This window comes from the organism of the source record quoted next, unplaced genomic scaffold, assembly GCF_019419815.1.
Source record: "Pyrus x bretschneideri cultivar Hongxiangsu unplaced genomic scaffold, Pyrus_bretschneideri_v1 Contig20, whole genome shotgun sequence".
NCBI lineage: Eukaryota > Viridiplantae > Streptophyta > Magnoliopsida > Rosales > Rosaceae > Pyrus > Pyrus x bretschneideri.
Window position 1 is genome coordinate 3,942,356 of NW_025999502.1, and position 23,922 is coordinate 3,966,277.

Genomic DNA, 23,922 nt, shown 5'->3' on the forward strand with positions numbered 1-23,922 from the left:
AAGATATTGTAGATATAACTAAAAACTAACTCATTTTAGGCCTTTTATTAAATCGTAAAACCTCGTTGCCTCCAGAAGATGCACAATCGTTTGACAAAGTCTGCCAAGCCTTAGAAATTAGGTTCAACAAGTTTGCGTTACAATATTACCTATAAATTGCGCAAGCTAGCAATTATTCATGCTAAAAAAAACGAAGGGGAAAAAAAAATTTGTGGATGCAAATTTCTACCATCTTCTTCTTGGAAGAAAATGCACCTGCAAAGCAACTAACACCTAAGATCAAGGCCAAGAGCCTCATAAACCCACGATGAATGGGGGGCTTTGGCCGAAGAATCTCCACTGCCAAAGTTAGAATTTGAGGGAAAAGTGTTTAGAGAATTTAGAGAATTTTAGAAGAGAAATTGACTTAGGTTTTGGAGAAAATGAGTGGTTATGTATAGGGGTGTGGCCGCCCTTATTAGGAGAATTGAGACCGACCACATTTGGTTGATTTGTGGGATTTATTGCAAGATATTATGTAAAATAATATCTTGCAATTAATTTGGAAATTAATCAATTAATTGGGTAATTAATCAATTAATTTTGGCAATTAATCCCAATTTGAAAAGAATAATTGGGAGTTACCTTGTGGGTGAAGATTTGATGACGAGTGGTGAGAGAGTTTAAAACAATACCATTTTGATCACCTTTGACCTTGATTGAGCCGTTATTGTCCGTTGTATGTACGTGGAAGTCCTGGTGTGCCTCAAGGGTAGTTTTGTCTTTTACCCAAAAGTCCACGTGTCGCCTACATAATTTTCTTGATTATTTTTTGCTTCATAAATGTCCCTACACCTGCTGGGCTGCTCGCAGGAAAGGGCAGCAGGTGTAGATATCTCCAACTTTGATGCATATTCCCACTTGGACTTGTAATTAGATTCTTCCAGGAAAGGGAAACAAATCGCCTCTAAATCCTATTTAAGCCTACCTTAAGTAGGGGGTTAAATCAACTTCGGAGGGCAATTATTTATCCCTACAAGAAAGAGAGAAAACTAGAGGATATTTGTTCCCCTTCCTCTAACACTCTTACTTGCTTGCCTGTGCAAAGAACCGTCTTCCGTTGATTTCTTTGTCTTCTTCGCGCCACACCAATGTAAGAAAAACTTAATTTTCCTTGTCTTCTTCTTGGGTGGTGCTGCCACAGGGTAGTCGTCGAGGTAGTGCAACATGTCAACTGGCAGGGGCCATGAGTTCGCTTGGTATGGGCCGAGGAAGTGGTGTGGCAGGGGCCACTGCTTATGCTGCTCGGCTTTACAGAAACCAAGGGCTGGCTTGGCATGGGCTACAGTTTGGACTGCCACGTCTAGGCTACTTGCCAAATATGATGAAACTGCTTGAGTTTGATTTCTCAGTTGCCGTAGATGAAGTAACCAAGGATGGAGTTGCCAAGATCGAAGCTGCTGAAGATGAAATGTCGAATGAGCGAATTGTTAAGTGCAAAATGGCTGCTACCCTTGATCATTTGTTGTTTAGCTGATCTTCAAGTATTCGATCTTTTGAGCTGTGTGGCTTTCTCGCACTCGATAGCTTACCCAGATGGGTGTCTGGGAATTGGTTTATCATCTCGCGCTGGAGAGCTTACCCAAATGGGTGTCGGGGAATTAGTTTACCCTCTCGCACTGGAAAGCAATTAGTTTAACCTCTCGCACTGGAGAGTGATAGGAGCATATTCATGCGACTTAAATGGCTTGTTCTCGTGCATTTACGTTATGTTTCTTTAGTTATTTTAGTCCTTTATGCTTCTTTTGTGTGTTTTCAGGTTCTAAGGGCAAAGTATGCAAAATGGTGCATTTTGGTGCATTTTTGAGTAGTTTGGGGCGTTAAATGGATTGCATATACTTGAAGCCAAGTAGATGGACGAAATTGAAGACCAAATGAGGCCCTTTGTACCAGAAATTCACACCAACACATCCCATTTCAGATTGCATTCCAATCATTCCAGCCAAGCCACATGCACTCCCTTTAATTTATTCAACCTAGCTGTCAAAGCACATGCACATTCACCCTAATCATTCACATACACAATCTGCCATCATTCACACATTCATTCCACATGCATTCCCTTCACAAATCAGCCACATGCACTTTGCCTTTCATCATTGCACCATAAATCAGCCACATGCACCCATAATCATTCAACCAACTTTGCACATGCATTCATCATCATAACCTAGCTGTCATTACCCTTTAATCACATGCATAAATCAGCCACATGCATCTCCCATCACCATTCCAGATTTCCACCAAGTTCCTAGCTGTCATATTCCCTCCTTTTCACCTATAAATAAGCATCCATTGCAGCCACAATTCATTCATTCTCATTCATACACAATTCATTCACCATTCACGCCAGAAATTCATCCCCTCTCTATAACACATCCATACTTCACCATTCTTCATATTTTCTGCCCAAAAAGAAGCCTTGAGGTCCCCTACATCCATCCCTATCCTAAACACATCATTCTACACCATCCATAACTCCCCATCCCTCCAAACCTATCCTTAGACCTTGTGCTACAACGAAGAGGAGGAGAAGAGTGCCTAAACGTTCATACAATTCAAGTTTGAGTTGTTGGAATGTTTAGGTGTTTCTTTTCCTCGATTCCAATGTTTAATTTCAATTCTCTTTGTTTTGTACGTATGAGGAACTAAACTCCCCCCTTGGCTAGGGGGGATTCGAAATATATGTTTATGCTTGCATTTTGATTTGATTACTTCTAATTGCGTTTCATAAGTTGTGGATTCAATTTGTTTAACTGTTTGATTGATAACTTATTTATGTATGTTTATTGAGAGTATACGCTTAATTTTCATGCATGAATATGACGCTAGAATATAAGTGAGTTTCACCTAATAGTTACGAACTTATATTCACAAGTAGTGGAGGTTGCTTATAAACAATCGCGTTAAACGAATTCTTGGCATAAGTTTCATGCAATCATAGTAACGAATGCCTCGTCAACACTTATAATTTTCATAGAGCGTAATGATTCTTGCTTGTATCTCTATTATGCAATCATGTAGGGGACTTGTGGGGAATGTTTTGGGTTGTCGTATGCAATCATCCAATTCAATAACGTTAGGAAGATTTGAAGGTTAATTAGTGCATCACGGTTAACTTGGGGTGTTGAGAATTCATGGTTTATTGAAATGCAATTGGAAATCTTTTTATTATGCAAGTGTAACATGTGTGGAGATGAACCCCTTAGCTAGCCATTCCATCCATTCAATTCCATCACATTCATCTTTACATTCTGTTTTAATTGCAATTTGTTCATTTAGTTTAATTTCGTCAAACCCTAAATCCCCCTTTACTTTATTGTCAAATTAGTTAGAAATCAATTTAGTTTGTGTTTTTAAGAGTCTTGAGTTAAGTTACAACTTAAATTCGTCCAAAATTGGGTTTAAGGTCAGAAACTGCCTAGTTAGTGTTTTTAGGCAGTTTTGAGTCTTTTGAACTTGTTTTGAGTCCTTTGAGTCTTTGTATTGTCCAAATTAGTTAGAAAGTGTCTTAGTTTGTGTTTATAAGTGTTTTGATTCAATTTGTTACCCAAATTCGTCCAAAGTACTCAAAGTGCTCAAAACTGCCCAGAAAGTGTTTTTAAGGCAGTTTTGAGTGTTTTGGTGCTGTTTTGAGTCTTTTGGTTTGTTTTAGTGTTTTAAAGTTTAGTTTTGCATTCTTTGAGTCGAGTTTAGTGTTTTAAACTTTGTTTTTGAGTTTTTAAGTCAGTTTCCAAGTGTTTAGCAATCCCTCCTAATCCCCGGTCTAGAACGATCCCTACTTACATCTTTACTACAATTTGACAAAAAGAGGGTTTAATTTGTGTGCGTATAATTCTCGCATCAAATTTTGGCGCCGTTGCCGGGGATTAGCAACTTTGTTAATCTCTTGGATTGTTTTATTTTCGTTTGTGTGTATATATTTTTAGTTTTATTTTGTTGATTTTAGAAGCAAGACATGGCACTTGATAGTGCTTCTCTTTTGTCACAGCTTATGGAAGAGTACCAAACGCAAAGAGTTGGTACATTTGATCATAATCAATCAAGGAACGACGTGTTTTCCAATACTTACAATTCGGATTGGAGTGATCATTCAAACTCTATGTGGTGGGAACCTCAACATATTCAACAAGAAGGATATTGGCAGCCTTATGAGGAGTTCTATTCAACGTCTATGCATCCACCACAACCTGCCCAAACAAATTCAAGTTCGTCAATAGATTATAATCAAAAGCTTAATGAATTACTTTGTTTGGTGCAGGGCTCACAAAATCAAGACAATGAGGCTCAACAAGAAGGTTATTGGCAGCCATATGAGGAGTTCTATACAACACCTATGCAGCCACCACAACCTGCCCAAACAAATTCAAGTGAGTCTTTGTATAATGATACGGTTAGTACGTTACTCACCAATTTGTCTCAGGGGCAAGAAGATCAAAACAAAGCAAGGCAAAATCAAGACAAAAGGTTGGACAACTTGGAGGAGCAAATTGGGCAGATTATGGAGTTCATGAAACAAATTCAAGAGCAAAGTGAACTCTCCAACTCAACTATTGAAAACTCGAAGGAAGATTTTGAAATCCATAATGCTATCACTTTGGGAAGTGCTATGGAGGTTGGAGCTGACCTAAAAATGTCCAAACATAGCCTAGAAGTGGATGAGGAGCTGCTAATTGAGGAAGAGGAAACACCTTTGCCGCAGGCACCTATTGCTCATACGCCATCCAATTCAGGTAAGGTTGTTCCAAAGTTAATTATTTCTAACCCCGTTCCACTGAATGTCCCTATTCCTTGCAGAAGCATGCAATCCAAGGAAGAAGAGGGTGAGAAAGGCATCTTCGAATCCTTTCCAAAGAATCAAGAGCAAGATGTGACGGGGGAATATCAAGAATTCGTCAAAGAGGACATATTTGAAACCACAAAACCCAAAGAAGTTGAATTTGACGACATTGGACAAGTCATAACCATCACATGCAATCTGGCCAAGTCCAATATCCCTGAAACTTTCAAGGGGGTGGTGTTTGTCATTGAGTTCTTGTCGGAGCACACAGGTAAGCCACCTCCCCGAATTTCAATTTTGATTTATACTAATATGTTGTTAATGATTCAGGCACCCACTTTAGAATTTAAACCATTACCGGATCATTTCAAGTATCACCTTCCATTCAAAGATCAAGTCCATGCCGTTTGATTTAAACAAAAAAAAAAAAAAAAAAAAAAAAAAGAAGAAAAAAAAAAAAATTAAATAAAAGAATGTAGCCTTCACAAAGGTTGTGTACGTGAAGACCCACTACGTGGCGAAACTCTCGGAGCAGAAGGCATCGGAGCGGAAGGCATCGGAGCAGGAGGCATCGGAGCAGGAGGCATCGGAGCGAGAGGCATCGGAGCTAGAGCATTCCAGGCCTCAATACTGGGTGGAACGCTGGATGACCCAGGAAAAAGGTGCATCTGGAAGAAAGACGCAAGCCTTTGACGGTCACTTTGCATTCGACCTTGAGATTCTTGCAGCTCATCAAGCTTCCTCTTCATGCCCGACGAATAGTTATTTGCAAGCACGTGCAAACTTCTATTCTCGTACTTAAGCTGGTTGATCTCCTGCTTAAGATTTTCCACCTCTGCCATCAACGATTCCACTTGGCGGGACCGAGCAAGCAGGCGTTGGCCCATGTTGGACACAGAGCCCGCACACTGAACACTGAGAGCGAGGGATTCTTGAACGGCCAACTCATCGGACCGTCCTGAAAGCAGCTGACTATCTTTGGGAGTAAGGAGGTTCCTAGCTACTATTGTAGCTGTTGTTGCATCCTGCATCACTGAGTCTTCACCTGTAAGAGGACCGTTAGAAGATAAGAAAGAAGGGCGCCATACGTTACCTTGACGCGGCGCGCCCGTATCACTGCTGAGACTCAATTCTAAGCTAAGGTTCGATGGGTTTGCCATTTTTCAAAAGTGTTCAAAGAGAAGGGCTGGATGGAGTTAAATTTCAAAGGGCCGGAGACGATTTTCACAGATGGGCAGTCTTCAGAATGTGTATGTTGGTGGTGATCGATAGCTCTATAAAAAGCCAAGGCGACGCGTCCACCGAGTCAAAAAGCCGGAATTTCCTGCGTAAATTTCGGCGACGCTCTCTCGGCTTTTCAGAAAACGAGTTCAACTTTGTCAAAAGATCTCTGACAAAGTTGAAGACACGTGGAGGCCATCATCGAAACTACACATCTTTAGCCGACAAGCGCAAAGTTCGGCGACGCTTTCTCTGCTTTTCAGAAAACGCGTGCAGCTTTGTCAAAAGAGCCGCATCCGCACTACTACGTGTCGTTCAGAAAGCGAAGGGGCGTCGTTCAGAAATTGAAGGGGCGCCTGCTCAGAAATCGAAGAGGCGTCGTTCAGAAAGCAAATAGGCGTATTCAAAGATCGAAGAGTCGTCACTATTTCAAAAAGCCGAATTTGCGGGATCAAAACGTTTGTCGACAAGGGTAAAAGAACAACACTTGCTATTGGGAAATCCCTATATATGTCGACCTTCATCTTTTATGGCAAGGCAGACCTGAAGAAAATGCCCAACTCTTCCTCACCTCTGAGGGCGCACTCCCAGCAAAGCCTTTCGAAATACTCAATTTTTTCTTCTTCCCCAAAGATGATACCAGATGCCTGGAGTACAGATGACCCAGGAGGAAACGGTAAATGGAAGCATGTGCTGATTCATTCACCGCTTCTTCAAAAGCAAAGGTATCTCATATCATCAAGGTCAAAAGCAAAAGTATCTCATATCATGCTATTTCCCTGTCCTTTTCTTTGTCCTTGTTCTTACTCGCATGGCAAAGTGAAAGAAGCAATCAGCCGGCACTTGGAGTCAATCTTCCGATCTGGAACCAACTGCCTGGAATCCCTTCCCTGATTGCTTACCTAGCGTTGCTCTCGAGTAGTCATCTTCAACGGTTGATACACTTCCAGAGAAGGGACCACTTCTGCAAAGGGGAGCAAGTAAGGCAAGTGAAAATGATACATTGAAGCATGTGGAGACAAGCTACAACTGCATATGCTGAGCTATCCTCTAACCCTCTTCAATACGAATTGGAGAGATTAAACAAAGAAACAGATAAAAGGAGGAAGCTCAGACCTTCGGGGGAGACCAAAAGAATCCTGCTGCTCAGTTCAAGAGTAGCACAAAGGAAAATCAACGAGTGGAGGAGACCAAAAAGAATCCTCCAGCCCAGTTCAAGAGTAAGCCTGTGGAATCACCAAGATCAACCCATGCATTCAACAAAGGAAGACCGAGAAAGCACTCCAATTCCAGATTTGCGTCCCTAAACTCTTCTCTTTGTTAGTTACATTCTGCCATGTTTAGTATGTATAAATGCTGTTTGTGTTTTTACTTATGTTTTATGTAAATCTATGCTTAAAACATTGAGGACAATGTGTGATTTAAGTGTGGGGGGGTAACTAAGTATATTTGATGCAAATTCGTGGGATTTTATCACCCATAACTTCAAATGTTGTTCCTTGCTGTTTTAAGGTATTTTTAAGTTGTTTTAGAGTGTTTTAGTATGTTTTGTTTTGATAACTCTGAAAATCACATAAAAATTTGAAAAACATGTTTTGAAAAGCCTAAAAAGAGTGTTTTGAGTCATTTTTGTGTGTTTGTGTCGTAGGTCACCTTCCAACACAATGATAAGGATTTGGTTTTTAATTGCATGACTGTTAAAAAGAGTTATAAACATGGAGAAAAGTTTACTCTTGGTATATGCTTGGTTATGGTTATAATGTATGACTTCACATGCAATCATAAAAGAAAAAATTAGTTATGTAACATGCTTGAAGGAAGGAACTCAAACAAACGCTACAACCCTGAGAGACTTGAGCCTATAACGTTCTTTGGAGAGTATAATCTGTGATTTCTTGTTTTCTAAAGTCGTTGCATGATCTCATTATTCTTTGCTTGGTTACTACTTAGAAGGCGTTTCATCATATAGTTCCAAATGCTAGAACTCATGCCCATTTCATTCAAAGCATGTTATTGATTTGCATAACACATATTCAAGAAGAAGTTGTGTAATGACCACCACCATAGCCAAATAGCCTTACTTCCCATATTTCGTATATGTTGTAAGTTTTAACCCCGTTGAGCCTTTATTCTTTGTTTACCCACATTTTCCTCACCTAGCCTAGTTTAGGACAATCCCCACCCTTGTTCTTAAAAGATAGTGAGCATGACTTAATTGAATTCCTTTTGAGTTACGTTATGAAAGAAAATAAGTGTGGGGGAGAGAATGTTTAAGTGTTTATGTATGTTTTGAGATTCAAAAGAAAAGAAAAAAAAAAGAAAGAAAAAAAAAAAAAAAAAAGTTTGAAAAAAATGAAAGAATGAGTGATTGAAGAAAGGGTCCAAAACACCAATTCTGGCCGTAAATTGTCTAAATTCTCCCTTTCTGTTCAAAAGTTGAGTTTTCATTCAAAAGTGAATTCTGAGTTGATTCAAGTGCTTTGCTCACTATTTCTTTAAGAACCTTTGTTTTCCATATCCCTTCTTTGTTATCCATACGCCCCGAACCCCATTACAACCCGTGACTTCAATCTTGAGTGTTATGTGTTTCAATTTGTGGAGTTTGAACTTGGTATGAGCATATGGTGTCACTAGTTCTCGCGTCTAAGTAGTAGCATTCCATTCATGAGATCATATCTAAACATGCTTATTAACTCCAGAAATTGCGTTCTTTGTGATACATATATGTGAGTGTTTGGTTTCATGTTTACATCAATCTTCTCACATATACTTAGTGTAGGGTGTGTAGTCAGAAAATCTGAGTAAAAATTGAGTGCATATCTTGTGAGGAATTGAGCAAATTCTCTAAGGCATGTTACTACATTCAAAACATGGTTTTAAATGCTTAATTGTGAAATAGTATGTGGTGACTGTGATTAAGAATGTAATTAAGTGTGAAGATGACTAAAATCTGTGGGAATGATGATTTTTAACATGTCATGTGCATTGGAAATCCCTAAGACGATTGTTGGAAGGTTTAGGTTGTGTTTTACTTGTTTTATTTCGTTTCGTTTTGTTTTGTTTTTCTTTCTGTTTTGCTCGAGGACTAGCAAAAGATAAGTGTGGGGGTATTTGATAGGAGCATATTCATGCGACTTAAATGGCTTGTTCTCGTGCATTTACGTTATGTTTCTTTAGTTATTTTAGTCCTTTATGCTTCTTTTGTGTGTTTTCAGGTTCTAAGGGCAAAGTATGCAAAATGGTGCATTTTGGTGCATTTTTGAGTAGTTTGGGGCGTTAAATGGATTGCATATACTTGAAGCCAAGTAGATGGACGAAATTGAAGACCAAATGAGGCCCTTTGTACCAGAAATTCACACCAACACATCCCATTTCAGATTGCATTCCAATCATTCCAGCCAAGCCACATGCACTCCCTTTAATTTATTCAACCTAGCTGTCAAAGCACATGCACATTCACCCTAATCATTCACATACACAATCTGCCATCATTCACACATTCATTCCACATGCATTCCCTTCACAAATCAGCCACATGCACTTTGCCTTTCATCATTGCACCATAAATCAGCCACATGCACCCATAATCATTCAACCAACTTTGCACATGCATTCATCATCAACCTAGCTGTCATTACCCTTTAATCACATGCATAAATCAGCCACATGCATCTCCCATCACCATTCCAGATTTCCACCAAGTTCCTAGCTGTCATATTCCCTCCTTTTCACCTATAAATAAGCATCCATTGCAGCCACAATTCATTCATTCTCATTCATACACAATTCATTCACCATTCACGCCAGAAATTCATCCCCTCTCTATAACACATCCATACTTCACCATTCTTCATATTTTCTGCCCAAAAAGAAGCCTTGAGGTCCCCTACATCCATCCCTATCCTAAACACATCATTCTACACCATCCATAACTCCCCATCCCTCCAAACCTATCCTTAGACCTTGTGCTACAACGAAGAGGAGGAGAAGAGTGCCTAAACGTTCATACAATTCAAGTTTGAGTTGTTGGAATGTTTAGGTGTTTCTTTTCCTCGATTCCAATGTTTAATTTCAATTCTCTTTGTTTTGTACGTATGAGGAACTAAACTCCCCCCTTGGCTAGGGGGGATTCGAAATATATGTTTATGCTTGCATTTTGATTTGATTACTTCTAATTGCGTTTCATAAGTTGTGGATTCAATTTGTTTAACTGTTTGATTGATAACTTATTTATGTATGTTTATTGAGAGTATACGCTTAATTTTCATGCATGAATATGACGCTAGAATATAAGTGAGTTTCACCTAATAGTTACGAACTTATATTCACAAGTAGTGGAGGTTGCTTATAAACAATCGCGTTAAACGAATTCTTGGCATAAGTTTCATGCAATCATAGTAACGAATGCCTCGTCAACACTTATAATTTTCATAGAGCGTAATGATTCTTGCTTGTATCTCTATTATGCAATCATGTAGGGGACTTGTGGGGAATGTTTTGGGTTGTCGTATGCAATCATCCAATTCAATAACGTTAGGAAGATTTGAAGGTTAATTAGTGCATCACGGTTAACTTGGGGTGTTGAGAATTCATGGTTTATTGAAATGCAATTGGAAATCTTTTTATTATGCAAGTGTAACATGTGTGGAGATGAACCCCTTAGCTAGCCATTCCATCCATTCAATTCCATCACATTCATCTTTACATTCTGTTTTAATTGCAATTTGTTCATTTAGTTTAATTTCGTCAAACCCTAAATCCCCCTTTACTTTATTGTCAAATTAGTTAGAAATCAATTTAGTTTGTGTTTTTAAGAGTCTTGAGTTAAGTTACAACTTAAATTCGTCCAAAATTGGGTTTAAGGTCAGAAACTGCCTAGTTAGTGTTTTTAGGCAGTTTTGAGTCTTTTGAACTTGTTTTGAGTCCTTTGAGTCTTTGTATTGTCCAAATTAGTTAGAAAGTGTCTTAGTTTGTGTTTATAAGTGTTTTGATTCAATTTGTTACCCAAATTCGTCCAAAGTACTCAAAGTGCTCAAAACTGCCCAGAAAGTGTTTTTAAGGCAGTTTTGAGTGTTTTGGTGCTGTTTTGAGTCTTTTGGTTTGTTTTAGTGTTTTAAAGTTTAGTTTTGCATTCTTTGAGTCGAGTTTAGTGTTTTAAACTTTGTTTTTGAGTTTTTAAGTCAGTTTCCAAGTGTTTAGCAATCCCTCCTAATCCCCGGTCTAGAACGATCCCTACTTACATCTTTACTACAATTTGACAAAAAGAGGGTTTAATTTGTGTGCGTATAATTCTCGCATCAAATTTTGGCGCCGTTGCCGGGGATTAGCAACTTTGTTAATCTCTTGGATTGTTTTATTTTCGTTTGTGTGTATATATTTTTAGTTTTATTTTGTTGATTTTAGAAGCAAGACATGGCACTTGATAGTGCTTCTCTTTTGTCACAGCTTATGGAAGAGTACCAAACGCAAAGAGTTGGTACATTTGATCATAATCAATCAAGGAACGACGTGTTTTCCAATACTTACAATTCGGATTGGAGTGATCATTCAAACTCTATGTGGTGGGAACCTCAACATATTCAACAAGAAGGATATTGGCAGCCTTATGAGGAGTTCTATTCAACGTCTATGCATCCACCACAACCTGCCCAAACAAATTCAAGTTCGTCAATAGATTATAATCAAAAGCTTAATGAATTACTTTGTTTGGTGCAGGGCTCACAAAATCAAGACAATGAGGCTCAACAAGAAGGTTATTGGCAGCCATATGAGGAGTTCTATACAACACCTATGCAGCCACCACAACCTGCCCAAACAAATTCAAGTGAGTCTTTGTATAATGATACGGTTAGTACGTTACTCACCAATTTGTCTCAGGGGCAAGAAGATCAAAACAAAGCAAGGCAAAATCAAGACAAAAGGTTGGACAACTTGGAGGAGCAAATTGGGCAGATTATGGAGTTCATGAAACAAATTCAAGAGCAAAGTGAACTCTCCAACTCAACTATTGAAAACTCGAAGGAAGATTTTGAAATCCATAATGCTATCACTTTGGGAAGTGCTATGGAGGTTGGAGCTGACCTAAAAATGTCCAAACATAGCCTAGAAGTGGATGAGGAGCTGCTAATTGAGGAAGAGGAAACACCTTTGCCGCAGGCACCTATTGCTCATACGCCATCCAATTCAGGTAAGGTTGTTCCAAAGTTAATTATTTCTAACCCCGTTCCACTGAATGTCCCTATTCCTTGCAGAAGCATGCAATCCAAGGAAGAAGAGGGTGAGAAAGGCATCTTCGAATCCTTTCCAAAGAATCAAGAGCAAGATGTGACGGGGGGAATATCAAGAATTCGTCAAAGAGGACATATTTGAAACCACAAAACCCAAAGAAGTTGAATTTGACGACATTGGACAAGTCATAACCATCACATGCAATCTGGCCAAGTCCAATATCCCTGAAACTTTCAAGGGAGTGGTGTTTGTCATTAAGTTCTTGTCGAAGCACACAGGTAAGCCACCTCCCCGAATTTCAATTTTGATTTATACTAATATGTTGTTAATGATTCAGGCACCCACTTTAGAATTTAAACCATTACCGGATCATTTCAAGTATCACCTTCCATTCAAAGATCAAGTCCATGCCGTTTGATTTAAACAAAAAAAAAAAAAAAAAAAAAAAAAAAGAAGAAAAAAAAAAAATAAAATAAAAGAATGTAGCCTTCACAAAGGTTGTGTACGTGAAGACCCACTACGTGGCGAAACTCTCGGAGCAGAAGGCATCGGAGCGGAAGGCATCGGAGCAGGAGGCATCGGAGCAGGAGGCATCGGAGCGAGAGGCATCGGAGCTAGAGCATTCCAGGCCTCAATACTGGGTGGAACGCTGGATGACCCAGGAAAAAGGTGCATCTGGAAGAAAGACGCAAGCCTTTGACGGTCACTTTGCATTCGACCTTGAGATTCTTGCAGCTCATCAAGCTTCCTCTTCATGCCCGACGAATAGTTATTTGCAAGCACGTGCAAACTTCTATTCTCGTACTTAAGCTGGTTGATCTCCTGCTTAAGATTTTCCACCTCTGCCATCAACGATTCCACTTGGCGGGACCGAGCAAGCAGGCGTTGGCCCATGTTGGACACAGAGCCCGCACACTGAACACTGAGAGCGAGGGATTCTTGAACGGCCAACTCATCGGACCGTCCTGAAAGCAGCTGACTATCTTTGGGAGTAAGGAGGTTCCTAGCTACTATTGTAGCTGTTGTTGCATCCTGCATCACTGAGTCTTCACCTGTAAGAGGACCGTTAGAAGATAAGAAAGAAGGGCGCCATACGTTACCTTGACGCGGCGCGCCCGTATCACTGCTGAGACTCAATTCTAAGCTAAGGTTCGATGGGTTTGCCATTTTTCAAAAGTGTTCAAAGAGAAGGGCTGGATGGAGTTAAATTTCAAAGGGCCGGAGACGATTTTCACAGATGGGCAGTCTTCAGAATGTGTATGTTGGTGGTGATCGATAGCTCTATAAAAAGCCAAGGCGACGCGTCCACCGAGTCAAAAAGCCGGAATTTCCTGCGTAAATTTCGGCGACGCTCTCTCGGCTTTTCAGAAAACGAGTTCAACTTTGTCAAAAGATCTCTGACAAAGTTGAAGACACGTGGAGGCCATCATCGAAACTACACATCTTTAGCCGACAAGCGCAAAGTTCGGCGACGCTTTCTCTGCTTTTCAGAAAACGCGTGCAGCTTTGTCAAAAGAGCCGCATCCGCACTACTACGTGTCGTTCAGAAAGCGAAGGGGCGTCGTTCAGAAATTGAAGGGGCGCCTGCTCAGAAATCGAAGAGGCGTCGTTCAGAAAGCAAATAGGCGTATTCAAAGATCGAAGAGTCGTCACTATTTCAAAAAGCCGAATTTGCGGGATCAAAACGTTTGTCGACAAGGGTAAAAGAACAACACTTGCTATTGGGAAATCCCTATATATGTCGACCTTCATCTTTTATGGCAAGGCAGACCTGAAGAAAATGCCCAACTCTTCCTCACCTCTGAGGGCGCACTCCCAGCAAAGCCTTTCGAAATACTCAATTTTTTCTTCTTCCCCAAAGATGATACCAGATGCCTGGAGTACAGATGACCCAGGAGGAAACGGTAAATGGAAGCATGTGCTGATTCATTCACCGCTTCTTCAAAAGCAAAGGTATCTCATATCATCAAGGTCAAAAGCAAAAGTATCTCATATCATGCTATTTCCCTGTCCTTTTCTTTGTCCTTGTTCTTACTCGCATGGCAAAGTGAAAGAAGCAATCAGCCGGCACTTGGAGTCAATCTTCCGATCTGGAACCAACTGCCTGGAATCCCTTCCCTGATTGCTTACCTAGCGTTGCTCTCGAGTAGTCATCTTCAACGGTTGATACACTTCCAGAGAAGGGACCACTTCTGCAAAGGGGAGCAAGTAAGGCAAGTGAAAATGATACATTGAAGCATGTGGAGACAAGCTACAACTGCATATGCTGAGCTATCCTCTAACCCTCTTCAATACGAATTGGAGAGATTAAACAAAGAAACAGATAAAAGGAGGAAGCTCAGACCTTCGGGGGAGACCAAAAGAATCCTGCTGCTCAGTTCAAGAGTAGCACAAAGGAAAATCAACGAGTGGAGGAGACCAAAAAGAATCCTCCAGCCCAGTTCAAGAGTAAGCCTGTGGAATCACCAAGATCAACCCATGCATTCAACAAAGGAAGACCGAGAAAGCACTCCAATTCCAGATTTGCGTCCCTAAACTCTTCTCTTTGTTAGTTACATTCTGCCATGTTTAGTATGTATAAATGCTGTTTGTGTTTTTACTTATGTTTTATGTAAATCTATGCTTAAAACATTGAGGACAATGTGTGATTTAAGTGTGGGGGGGTAACTAAGTATATTTGATGCAAATTCGTGGGATTTTATCACCCATAACTTCAAATGTTGTTCCTTGCTGTTTTAAGGTATTTTTAAGTTGTTTTAGAGTGTTTTAGTATGTTTTGTTTTGATAACTCTGAAAATCACATAAAAATTTGAAAAACATGTTTTGAAAAGCCTAAAAAGAGTGTTTTGAGTCATTTTTGTGTGTTTGTGTCGTAGGTCACCTTCCAACACAATGATAAGGATTTGGTTTTTAATTGCATGACTGTTAAAAAGAGTTATAAACATGGAGAAAAGTTTACTCTTGGTATATGCTTGGTTATGGTTATAATGTATGACTTCACATGCAATCATAAAAGAAAAAATTAGTTATGTAACATGCTTGAAGGAAGGAACTCAAACAAACGCTACAACCCTGAGAGACTTGAGCCTATAACGTTCTTTGGAGAGTATAATCTGTGATTTCTTGTTTTCTAAAGTCGTTGCATGATCTCATTATTCTTTGCTTGGTTACTACTTAGAAGGCGTTTCATCATATAGTTCCAAATGCTAGAACTCATGCCCATTTCATTCAAAGCATGTTATTGATTTGCATAACACATATTCAAGAAGAAGTTGTGTAATGACCACCACCATAGCCAAATAGCCTTACTTCCCATATTTCGTATATGTTGTAAGTTTTAACCCCGTTGAGCCTTTATTCTTTGTTTACCCACATTTTCCTCACCTAGCCTAGTTTAGGACAATCCCCACCCTTGTTCTTAAAAGATAGTGAGCATGACTTAATTGAATTCCTTTTGAGTTACGTTATGAAAGAAAATAAGTGTGGGGGAGAGAATGTTTAAGTGTTTATGTATGTTTTGAGATTCAAAAGAAAAGAAAAAAAAAAGAAAGAAAAAAAAAAAAAAAAAAGTTTGAAAAAAATGAAAGAATGAGTGATTGAAGAAAGGGTCCAAAACACCAATTCTGGCCGTAAATTGTCTAAATTCTCCCTTTCTGTTCAAAAGTTGAGTTTTCATTCAAAAGTGAATTCTGAGTTGATTCAAGTGCTTTGCTCACTATTTCTTTAAGAACCTTTGTTTTCCATATCCCTTCTTTGTTATCCATACGCCCCGAACCCCATTACAACCCGTGACTTCAATCTTGAGTGTTATGTGTTTCAATTTGTGGAGTTTGAACTTGGTATGAGCATATGGTGTCACTAGTTCTCGCGTCTAAGTAGTAGCATTCCATTCATGAGATCATATCTAAACATGCTTATTAACTCCAGAAATTGCGTTCTTTGTGATACATATATGTGAGTGTTTGGTTTCATGTTTACATCAATCTTCTCACATATACTTAGTGTAGGGTGTGTAGTCAGAAAATCTGAGTAAAAATTGAGTGCATATCTTGTGAGGAATTGAGCAAATTCTCTAAGGCATGTTACTACATTCAAAACATGGTTTTAAATGCTTAATTGTGAAATAGTATGTGGTGACTGTGATTAAGAATGTAATTAAGTGTGAAGATGACTAAAATCTGTGGGAATGATGATTTTTAACATGTCATGTGCATTGGAAATCCCTAAGACGATTGTTGGAAGGTTTAGGTTGTGTTTTACTTGTTTTATTTCGTTTCGTTTTGTTTTGTTTTTCTTTCTGTTTTGCTCGAGGACTAGCAAAAGATAAGTGTGGGGGTATTTGATAGGAGCATATTCATGCGACTTAAATGGCTTGTTCTCGTGCATTTACGTTATGTTTCTTTAGTTATTTTAGTCCTTTATGCTTCTTTTGTGTGTTTTCAGGTTCTAAGGGCAAAGTATGCAAAATGGTGCATTTTGGTGCATTTTTGAGTAGTTTGGGGCGTTAAATGGATTGCATATACTTGAAGCCAAGTAGATGGACGAAATTGAAGACCAAATGAGGCCCTTTGTACCAGAAATTCACACCAACACATCCCATTTCAGATTGCATTCCAATCATTCCAGCCAAGCCACATGCACTCCCTTTAATTTATTCAACCTAGCTGTCAAAGCACATGCACATTCACCCTAATCATTCACATACACAATCTGCCATCATTCACACATTCATTCCACATGCATTCCCTTCACAAATCAGCCACATGCACTTTGCCTTTCATCATTGCACCATAAATCAGCCACATGCACCCATAATCATTCAACCAACTTTGCACATGCATTCATCATCATAACCTAGCTGTCATTACCCTTTAATCACATGCATAAATCAGCCACATGCATCTCCCATCACCATTCCAGATTTCCACCAAGTTCCTAGCTGTCATATTCCCTCCTTTTCACCTATAAATAAGCATCCATTGCAGCCACAATTCATTCATTCTCATTCATACACAATTCATTCACCATTCACGCCAGAAATTCATCCCCTCTCTATAACACATCCATACTTCACCATTCTTCATATTTTCTGCCCAAAAAGAAGCCTTGAGGTCCCCTACATCCATCCCTATCCTAAACACATCATTCTACACCATCCATAACTCCCCATCCCTCCAAACCTATCCTTAGACCTTGTGCTACAACGAAGAGGAGGAGAAGAGTGCCTAAACGTTCATACAATTCAAGTTTGAGTTGTTGGAATGTTTAGGTGTTTCTTTTCCTCGATTCCAATGTTTAATTTCAATTCTCTTTGTTTTGTACGTATGAGGAACTAAACTCCCCCCTTGGCTAGGGGGGATTCGAAATATATGTTTATGCTTGCATTTTGATTTGATTACTTCTAATTGCGTTTCATAAGTTGTGGATTCAATTTGTTTAACTGTTTGATTGATAACTTATTTATGTATGTTTATTGAGAGTATACGCTTAATTTTCATGCATGAATATGACGCTAGAATATAAGTGAGTTTCACCTAATAGTTACGAACTTATATTCACAAGTAGTGGAGGTTGCTTATAAACAATCGCGTTAAACGAATTCTTGGCATAAGTTTCATGCAATCATAGTAACGAATGCCTCGTCAACACTTATAATTTTCATAGAGCGTAATGATTCTTGCTTGTATCTCTATTATGCAATCATGTAGGGGACTTGTGGGGAATGTTTTGGGTTGTCGTATGCAATCATCCAATTCAATAACGTTAGGAAGATTTGAAGGTTAATTAGTGCATCACGGTTAACTTGGGGTGTTGAGAATTCATGGTTTATTGAAATGCAATTGGAAATCTTTTTATTATGCAAGTGTAACATGTGTGGAGATGAACCCCTTAGCTAGCCATTCCATCCATTCAATTCCATCACATTCATCTTTACATTCTGTTTTAATTGCAATTTGTTCATTTAGTTTAATTTCGTCAAACCCTAAATCCCCCTTTACTTTATTGTCAAATTAGTTAGAAATCAATTTAGTTTGTGTTTTTAAGAGTCTTGAGTTAAGTTACAACTTAAATTCGTCCAAAATTGGGTTTAAGGTCAGAAACTGCCTAGTTAGTGTTTTTAGGCAGTTTTGAGTCTTTTGAACTTGTTTTGAGTCCTTTGAGTCTTTGTATTGTCCAAATTAGTTAGAAAGTGTCTTAGTTTGTGTTTATAAGTGTTTTGATTCAATTTGTTACCCAAATTCGTCCAAAGTACTCAAAGTGCTCAAAACTGCCCAGAAAGTGTTTTTAAGGCAGTTTTGAGTGTTTTGGTGCTGTTTTGAGTCTTTTGGTTTGTTTTAGTGTTTTAAAGTTTAGTTTTGCATTCTTTGAGTCGAGTTTAGTGTTTTAAACTTTGTTTTTGAGTTTTTAAGTCAGTTTCCAAGTGTTTAGCAATCCCTCCTAATCCCCGGTCTAGAACGATCCCTACTTACATCTTTACTACAATTTGACAAAAAGAGGGTTTAATTTGTGTGCGTATAATTCTCGCATCAGAGAGCAGACCCATATGAGTGTCGGGGAATTGGTTTACCCTCTAGCACTGGAGAGTAATAGTTTATCCTCTCACATTAGAGAGTAGACCTAGATGGGTGTCGAGGAATTAGTTTACCCTTTCACACTAGAGACAATTAGTTTATCCTCTCGCACTGGAGAACAGACCCAGATGGGTGTCTGGGAATTAGTTTACCCTCTTGCATTGGTGAGCAATTAGTTTATCCTCTCGCACTAGAGAGCAGACCCATATGGGTGTCGGGGAATTGGTTTACCCTTTTGCACTAAAATGCAATTAGTTTACCCTCTCACACTGGAAAGCTTGGAAGTCATTGTCGTGGGTGCAGCTAAAGAAAGCTGCACTGCTAAACAACTAAAATAAACATCAGCCTGCGAGGTCTTGTTTGGTTATCTGCTTAAGACTTCGAACTGTTTGTGGAACCCGCTATAGGGTGTAAGTGGGAAGCGCATCGAGCTGCTCCCAGACTTTATTCAAGTATTGTGCCATCGTTAGATGTTTCGTCATGTGCCATCTTAAGGCTTGGTTTGTGATCAGCTGAGAATCTGAATAGATTGTAAAGTTCCTCACAGCTAAGTCTTTCACTAGTAGGGGCTGCTAATAAAGCCTTGTCTTTTGCTCCATCGTTGGATACTTTGAAGTTTGAAGTGCCATAGGCTTGGTCGGCGCAAATAGGAGCCACAAGGTGGTATGATTGGGAACTGTGGTGCAAGATTGGCACACCTAAGAGTCATGGTGACAAATCAAGGGCAATTGGGAGCCATGGAGCATGTAGGCACGACTTTAAGCTCAGAGTTGTGATAAAAACAAGACATGCTTCTGGTTCTTGGTAGTTGGGCTAATGTGTCATTCTGGTACCAACCTACCCCCGACGCGCGATTAGGCTGAGTTACTACTTCTATCAGAACAAAAGTAATCATTGTATCCTTCAGTGTATGTGGAATGGTTCTGTCTGCTTGATCTTGTCAATGAAAGTTGACATGTTTATGTCATGGCTCGTCACGCTTTGTTACGTTGGAAATCACACAATCGTGCAATCAAGAGCCTCTCAACTTCTTCCTAAATTTTCCCTCGGTCTTGACCTGTTGGCCTAGGCTACTCTTCTCTATGCTCGACTCATCTATGATGCGGCTGCAGTGCATGTAGTATGCTCTTAGCAGGCGAGCAAATTACTCGCATATTACCGGTTGAACTTGAGCAAGATTGAGTGACTGCTTCTTTTTGTCCATTGTGTTGCCTACTCCGATGTGAGGTGGATGATGCTCCTTGCAGGCTTAGCTACAAATGAACACTTCACCTGGAAAGTTACTCATGTTGATTATCAGTGTGTGGCCCCAATCGTGAATGTATGCTCGTTTGTGGGCCTAACTGAGAGTGCACGCTCATCCGCACGCTAAGACGAGAGTATACGCTATCTTGGAAGCCCAGTCGGGAGTGTACACTGCCAAAACGCTTGGTTCGTGACTGGTCAAGTGATTGCTTGCTAGGACGCTGCTGGAGAAGTTCATCATCTGCCCTTGTCCTACTTCGGGACACCTCGTCAGGGGCACATTGCATCTCGGTGCGCTGCAAAAGTTGGTTCACCAAGGTTGTCTGTTGTGAAAGGGCGCTTGTCAACTCTATGACTTGTCAAGACAAGTGTTGTTCTCTATTAGGGTTGGAAGAGCTTGGATGAAATTCATCTCCTTGAGTAGTAGAAGTGTGGTAAACTCCGGGTACGAGATCTAAGTTGGGAAATGTCAAATCTGGGGAGAAATGTGGTGAAAATGCCCTCGATTCAATTGTCGGCCCATAAATTTGGAGCCGGGATGGTTGAACCAGTCTTGGACTGGTTTGGGCTGCTTAGGACTCCACAGAAGTGGGCTGCATTTCGAAGTGGGCGAATCACTAGCGTGGGTTGGGCCACGTGCATTAGGCCTACCCTCTCATCGGCGCTGCTTGGGTTGGCTGTTGTGTATTGCGGGCCTGGGCCAGGCTTTGCAAAATAGCTCGGGCCTGGGCTTGCCATTGCTCCATGGCATGGGCATGGGCATGCCATGCTTTTGCTGCTGGCGTCTGGGCCTAGACTGCTGAAGTGGTAGCAAGTTAGGCTACCTTCAAGGGTTATGCCTTTTGGACCGTGGCCTACTTGATCTAGCCTGTTTACCTTGTGGCACAGGCTTGGGCCTGTTGCTGCGAGGTGGCATGTTCACCGTGGGTGGCCACTGTGGTTGTTGCCATGGTAGCTGCTGTGGTGGTGCCACTCTACTTGTCGTCGCGTCAAGCCTCGTGGATCGCTGTGGTCCCAATTCTTGAATATTGGAATTTCCGTTCGTCGTGATTTTTGAATTTCTTGTCATTGTACTTTTCTTTTACGTTGATTCAAAGAATTTTTATAAAAAATTCTAGGAATGAGAGCGTACGAAAAATCTACAAATGAACAAGAAAACGAAAAACCTTAAATGCGAGAGGTATTCTTTTGAGCATTGAATCAAGGACTCTCAATGAAAGCACCAATTTGTGGATGCAAATTTCCACCTTCTTTTTCTTGGACAACAATACACCTGCAAACAATTAACACCTAAGATCAAGGCCAATAGCCTCACACGCCCACAATGAATGGGGGGCTTTGGTCGAATAATATCCGATGCCAAAGTTAGAATTTGAGGGAAAAGTGTTCAGAGAAATTTAGAGAATTTTAGAAGAGAATTGGACTTAGGTTTTGGAGAAAATGAGTGGCTATATATAGGAGTGTGGCCGGCCCTAATAGGAGAATTGGGACCGGCCACATTTGGTTGATTTGTGTGATTGATTGCAAGATATTATGTAAAAGAATATCTTACAATTAATTTGGAAATTAATCAATTAATGTTGGCAATTAATCCCAATTTGAAAAGAATAATTAGGAGTTACCTTATGGGTGAAGACTTGATGAGGAGTGACGAGAGAGTTTTAAAAGAATACCATTTTGATCACCTTTGACCTCAATTGAGCCGTTATTCTCCATTGTATGTGCGTGGAAGTCCCGGTGTGCCTTAAGAGTAATTTTGTCTTTTTCACCCAAAAGTCCACGTGTCGCCTCCATAATTTTCTTGATTATTTTTTGTTTCACAAAATGTGATTGATCATGAGCAAGAGTAATCCAACTTTTAATCTATCCATTGTTTGTTTAGGGTATTGAGAGACAATAAGGACACGATTCCATCTCTTTAAAGCCAAATTTCTTTATTCTGAGAACTTCAACCTTTAGTACTACAGCTTGGACCTATCACTTATGTAAACTTGCCTTGCCGCTTTTTATTTTCCTTAAATTTTTTGTTCATCGCCACGTAGCTTCTTGACCCAATCATACATTTTCATGTAGAAAAAAACTTGTACACGGCAATGCATTATTGGTACAAGAACCGCGACGCAGCAATGAACCTGTTTCAAATATGTTTTTCTCCTTAATGGTTGGACAATATTTTTTTAGAGAAAACATTGGTTGGGGTCAAATCCAAATAGTAGAAAGCTTCAAATAAATCGTTTTTGCAAATCAACCACCGGCCTTCCTCCAACCTAATGGAAAGTGCACAAGCATGATCCTCGTGGGGTCTGGGTTCGAGGGTTGGTATCATGTGAATTTGATGTTCTTCATCATGCCCCCCTCAGAGGAAACATATATATCAACAACATGAGGTATTACAAAATACCTCTGTTTTCTTAATATACATATTGTTTTTCATTCCACTATTTTATTTTATTTTTCACTTAATATTATGGTTTAACGGTATTCCTCTTCACTTATAAATAAGAGGTTTTAGGTTCAATTCTCACCAAAGACAAATTTGAACCACATTATTGCTAACTCATTGGGAGGTTAAGCACATCCCTCCCCCTTAGAATAGATAATATCATTTATTTAAAAAAAAAAAAAAAAAAAAAACGCCAACCATACCAAATTCCATTGAGATAAAGGAATACAAAGCTTAGTTGTATGCAATCTATATGAATTAGAAGATACATCATTGTATAGGTATGAGTAAAAGAAATATGTGTTGAGGAAATTCATTTATCTCTGTTTATGGACCTATATTTGTACAAATTATGAGTCGTGTAAAACTTGTCTACCAACTCCCCATATACTAAAAACAATTTTAATGAATCGGTCAATTTTGGCCCACTCCTAAATAAACCATTTTATACTTATATTTTTATTCAATGGTATAACTTATTATTGTATTTAGCATCAACAACTTCACATTCTTATTTAATAACCATTTTATTTTTAATTTTACTCCTACTAGAGATAGAGAAGAAATATATTGAAAACAAAGATATATAAATGGTAGAAGAAGGAAGCTTGGAGGGATATTGAGCACATGTAATGGAATGATATACAAATTTGAAAATACAAACAAAAATCTGGAAACAATTCCAAATTGTTTTCACACTCAACTTTATATTTCATATATTTTATTTCAGTTTTCCAAAAAAAATATATAAATGGTAGAAGAAGGAAGTAGAGGCCTTCACTCTCAACTTTTTATTTCATAAATTTTCTCGCTTCGCCCTCCTTCTCGAAACGATGGATAGATCCAAGTAGAGACCACAAGGACCAATGTATGTTTTAGTGAGAAATAAGAGTAAAAAACATAAGAACAAAAATAGTATCTCATTCCAAATAATTTAAAAAGTAGAATAAAAGCGTAAGAGTTTTTTTTTATTTCATCCATATACATACACAGGAAAACTTATTCACCAAATATGGCTCAAATGTCAAATTAAAAATGGTACATAAATAGAGATAAAATTGGCTGGGCCCAAATTCCAATGGTAAGGACTAAATTCATTTTTCTCATGTGTTTGCACCGGCCTTCTTCTTAGCCTAGTGGTGAATTGCATTGGCAATGATTCCTCAAGGTTATGGATTCGAAGGCAGGTACCGGCGATGTGGATGCTGATGAACTGATGACAGGATTATTACTATCAAGAGAAATGTTAAGGGACTCTTTGGGACACAAGGGAACTTGAATCAAATGAGGTATTCTAAAATACCTTTGTTTTTCTACATTTTCAAACTCGGGATGTATGAGTAGAAATTTTCAAACTCGAGACGCGTGAGCAAAAACCTAACGCTCTATCTATA

At 39.3% G+C, this 23,922-nt stretch overlaps 1 long non-coding RNA gene across 5 annotated transcripts in view; it reads right to left on the bottom strand.

The window, feature by feature from the left end:
- LOC103955280 overlaps positions 1–23,416 on the bottom strand; it is a 39,624-nt gene extending 16,208 nt beyond the window's left edge. For 3 of the 5 annotated variants that reach the window (XR_007258271.1, XR_007258270.1, XR_007258267.1), the window contains exon 1: positions 23,233–23,410. This is a non-coding gene — a long non-coding RNA (uncharacterized LOC103955280). Of the gene's footprint in view, positions 1–23,232 lie in introns of all 5 variants that reach the window. The other 2 variants (XR_007258268.1, XR_007258269.1) reach the window with 2 other exon arrangements.
- Positions 23,417–23,922: the final 506 nt, after the last annotated feature.